Here is a 4,655-nt window from a genome sequence, read left to right as displayed (position 1 = left end):
GGAACGGCTTAAGTTAAACGACTTGACAGCCCAATCGCCCGTGTAGCATTGCAATGGATACGAAAGCATTATGCTTTACATGGAAATGATCTTGCCGACGTGGAAGCACAGATGATGCACAATAACGTAACACAAGTGCCCATCCAATTTTCTCGACAAGACTATGATGATCTAGTGTCTAATTAGAACAGGGCGGGCTCAGGAAGTGCGGGCGATATTTGTTCAGGACCGGACAGGGCTCAAGCAAACACATATATTTCATCGAATGGGCCGGGCCAGTACTGGAGCCATAATTGAGCCTGAAATTTTGTTACGTCCCTCCCTTTACAGCATAAACTCACAGAGCCGGATGTCAATGTTGAGCGGGCGCACATTTGAAGGCGTTGCTGACAGCTGCAGTGAACGCGTAACGTATTGGAAAAGGAACATTTGAGCGAGCTGATACTGGTTAAAACATCTTGATAGGGCGGCGCGAACGAATATTCAAGGAAAGAAACAACACAGGACAGCGTTCCTCTAATGTGAGAGATGCTGCAGATTCTAAGCTTCGCTGGTAGACAACGCCGTTTGGGCGCATGTCGCGCATGTTGCATGCTGCGTCTTCATTTATCCTATACCAGTCGCCGGCGTCTGCCCCACACGATCGACTTGTCTCTTTTGCAGCGCAAAACATTTCAAACATAAGTTATTCGAGCGGCTCACCAAGGCTTGTATTCTACCATACTACGGTATCTGCCATGGCGACGGCAGTGTTCAAGGCTAGATATCCGGATCGGAATACAATGGGCTATCTAGCTTCGAACTAAATGGCCGGACTACAATGCGAAATACTTAACCAAATGTGCCGTCCGGGTCAAGATCAATTTCACGAGGACAGAGTCTTGTTCGTCCGCGTCACTCTACGAGTAACTCGAGCTGCGCTCGATAATTTCCACATTCTAAGCTATGCTTACTAGCAGAAAAAAATAAAGACGCCAGGCCTCCGCGGAACGCGCAGCACAGTCACAAAGAAATCTGGAAGAGCTGCCTTTCTACAACATTTCGTAACTCTCTTGGGGCAACTATTACAAGTACACTTGCATGGCACGCACTGCTCCATAAATCATAATTTTTGTGAAGTAGGGAAGCACCCACTATACGCCATCATTCGTTATTCTGTGAAGCAAGATACTCGCTACACATTTGTAAGGAATTGTGAACGCTTTGTTGATGCGGTGGCTGATGACGATCAAGAATTATGACTGAGCCCTTTATAATGAGTTGTAAGCTTTAATCGACCCACTAGTTACGTAATTCGCATTGTGTGACGTCCTGGTCGTTGTTTTACTCGCCTACCACGCTATATTACATATGTTAAGGTGATTCCTTGGCAACTGATACAAGTACACTTGCGAGGTATCCACTACGCCATAAATCATTTTTTTGTGGAGTAGAGAAGCATCTACTATGCCATTATTCGTCATTCTGCGGCGAAGCGCCGTACCCGCTACACAGCCGTAAGGCATTATGTGCATTTGTTGATGCTGTGGCTGATGACGATGAAGAATTATGGCTGAAAATGGTTGGTAGCAATCAACGACCTACTCGTTACGCAATTCACATGGTGTACCGAGTGGTTGTTATTATCTACCACGCTATGTTACACATGTTAACACGCTTCCTTCCCAGACATGAAGCCTACATAGGGCCTGTTTGGAGAGGAGTTTCAACCACCAGCGTGGCTCTGTGATAGAATACTCGGCTGCCACGCAGAGGGCCTGGGTTCGAGCCGCATTCTGCCCTGGATATTTCTTATTTCGCCTTTTTTTTTTTTTGCGAGACAGCGGTTACGGACACTGGCGGCGGTGGCGGCGGACACCTACGGCGCCACAAACGGCCGTTGTTGGGATCTCATAACAGCTTTCGCTGTAAAAACAGTTAAGATACCACGCTTGTTTGTCTTAATAAACACTTCATTATTATCTGCTACTATGTACTTTCATAGGACCCAGCTGAGGGCACGTATGCAGGTCCCCGCTGTTCAAACCTCACCGGGCCTTACTGAAGATCTCACTAGTCGGACCGGACCGGGCTGCTACGTGCGCAATTCGGCCGGGTCAGCCCGCTTTGCACAAGCGTCGAGACCAGGCTGGGCCAGTTTACGAAATTAAGGCCCGTGCACATGTCCACAGTTTACCATTTTCACGCAAATTCAGCAACGTATTGGCGTTTCCCAGTCATCCTCACCGCCACCTTCACTAACTCAACAAAGATATACAAATTATGCCACCGCCCTCCATCAGATATGTAATGCAAGCTTGCTGTGCACCTTAAGAATAAGGTATGGCGTTCTCTCGGCACTGCCTACATCCCTATCGATCGTGCAAACAGTTCGGACTGACAGGAATGCGGTATTTAGGAGACCACATGGCTTCGTGCGTATGCCTGTGATACGCTCGGCAAGGACAACATGGACAGACCAATTGACGAAATTTATCTCTCAAGAAATATTACCCGAAAACTTCCTATTGGAGCCTTGGCCGGACCCTTTTCGTTGGCGTAATATTCTCTTGGGTATCGCCATATTTTTGCGACTGATCAGTGTGTTTGAGACCATGAAAAATCTTCGGTTAGGGTGGCAGCTGTTACACGGAGTTCCCATGAAGGAAAGATGACTTTTAAAGGGCCCCTCACCAGGTTTGACAATTTTGAGCTGACGAGCGCAATGTATACACTGGGTGTTCACGATCACGTCTGCCGAAATTTGCAACGCTACGCGCCGCAGAAGTGGGTCAAATTTCAAGCTGAACCCTGCTTGCCCTTCTTCTCGCGGCCGCGCGCCCAGAGAATGAGGGGATGACGTACATGAGAGAATGGCCCTACGTAGATGGTAGTGCTGTGACGTCGGTCCTCTTTGTAGACGACTGTGCTCTGACGTCGCCAACAGTAGCACGTGACACTGCGATAAATATTTGACACGACGTGTAGTTTGTGTAATTTGTTGCTTGAATAGATGAATAAAACTTGAGAGTAATAATAAAACACACAAACGGAATGTGTGCGTTTTCGTTTTTAATTTTTACTGCGAATCGCAGCGAGATTAGAGACTAGTCTGCCTCCGTTTCGCACGCGTTCGTGTTCTCGCGCTTTGCGCATCGTGCAGACGCCACCCTTTACCAGGAAACTAATTTTCTACCGCGTTCCAGCGCTCATTAGGCTCATTTATCCTCCCGCGTCTAACTAGGTGTTCATGCGGCAGACCGCTAGTCTCGCGTCCGTACAAATGTCGCAGCTTTCGTGCTCAGTAATAGGTTGAAAGCCAAGTGATCGGCGAGGGCGTATTCGGCATAACTTGCAGAGATGAAGCGCAAAGAACGCCGCCACAACACCGCTCGCGTCTCGGGGGCTCGGGCTGGTTCGGGCACGTCATGCGCTCGTGACATTGTGTGCGCATGACGTGTTCATCGCAGGCGTTATGTGATCCTCCTGCTCGCGTGCCGAAGAGGGCAGGGAAGGGATTTGGCTTGGGAAGGCTACACGGGGCGAGTGGCAAGGGTTTGCAGCTCGCCTCCTCTCACCATGGTTTCGCGCCGCTACAAATTATTCTTTTTCTCGGCTTCTAACGGACCGATTAGAAAAATTCTTGTGGCATAATGCTCCTTATTGGGCTCACAACAACTTCCAATGTCTAACTAAAATTCGATATGTCACCTGGTGAGGGGCCCTTTAAGAGCTCGTTTTTCTTTGTTAGGCACAATATTAATGAGAACTAACAGACAATAATGCCAAGAAAAGTATAGGGGATGTTACCTGTAGTAATTAGGATATAAATGTGAAGCAAGTAAAGTGGACTGGAAGATCACTTGCCGCCGGCAGGGACCGAACCTGCGACATTCGAATAACGCGTCCGATGCTCTACCATTCAGCTACGACGGCGGTCATCCTCCCGTCTACTTTACGCGGTATATATGTGCATTTAAACCTAGGAGTGTTAGTCAGCGCCAATCGCAGCCATGGCGGCGAGTGTGGAACACTTTTTTTCTGCCTGCTGGCATCACGTAGCACGTGAACTTTCTACGAGCTGTCAGCTGACCAATCCCTCGCATACTACCTGAAGGCATCAAGTCTATCAGAAAGGGACCCTTGCTATGAATGAAGGAAAGATGACTTTTAAGGGCTCATTCTCATTAATACGGGATTCTCATTGATACAGCATTCTCATTAATACGGGTTTCGCATGTTACAAAGTCCGCGGAAATAGCGAACGACTTCTAAAGTGCAAGGCCCCCCTACCTAATGTACAGAAGAGCATAAGCATAAATCAGGCTGTATAAGAATGAAACTCATCTTTCTATATAGTTTTGACAAGTATAACTCGAGACACATTAATAAGAAAGATCGTTTTATGAGTCTCAAAGCTTGCGAGGAAAGTATAAAGGTTTTTCTTGCCTCAACTTATCGTTATCGACGTAACCATGCTTAAGGAAGCCTTACTAAGGTTTACTCAAGTAGACTGTTTTGTGTGGTCCGAAAAAAAAAACAATCTGGAATAATAGATTCCGCTCATAATGACACTCTCTGAAAAATGATATCTTGAAGCTTGAAAGAGTGGCGAGTTGGGCCAGTTGGAGCAAATTATTCATAATTGCACCTTCATCTTCGTTCTTTTATCTGTT

This window comes from Rhipicephalus sanguineus, chromosome 6, assembly GCF_013339695.2.
Source record: "Rhipicephalus sanguineus isolate Rsan-2018 chromosome 6, BIME_Rsan_1.4, whole genome shotgun sequence".
NCBI lineage: Eukaryota > Metazoa > Arthropoda > Arachnida > Ixodida > Ixodidae > Rhipicephalus > Rhipicephalus sanguineus.
This window is presented reverse-complemented; position numbering follows the sequence as displayed.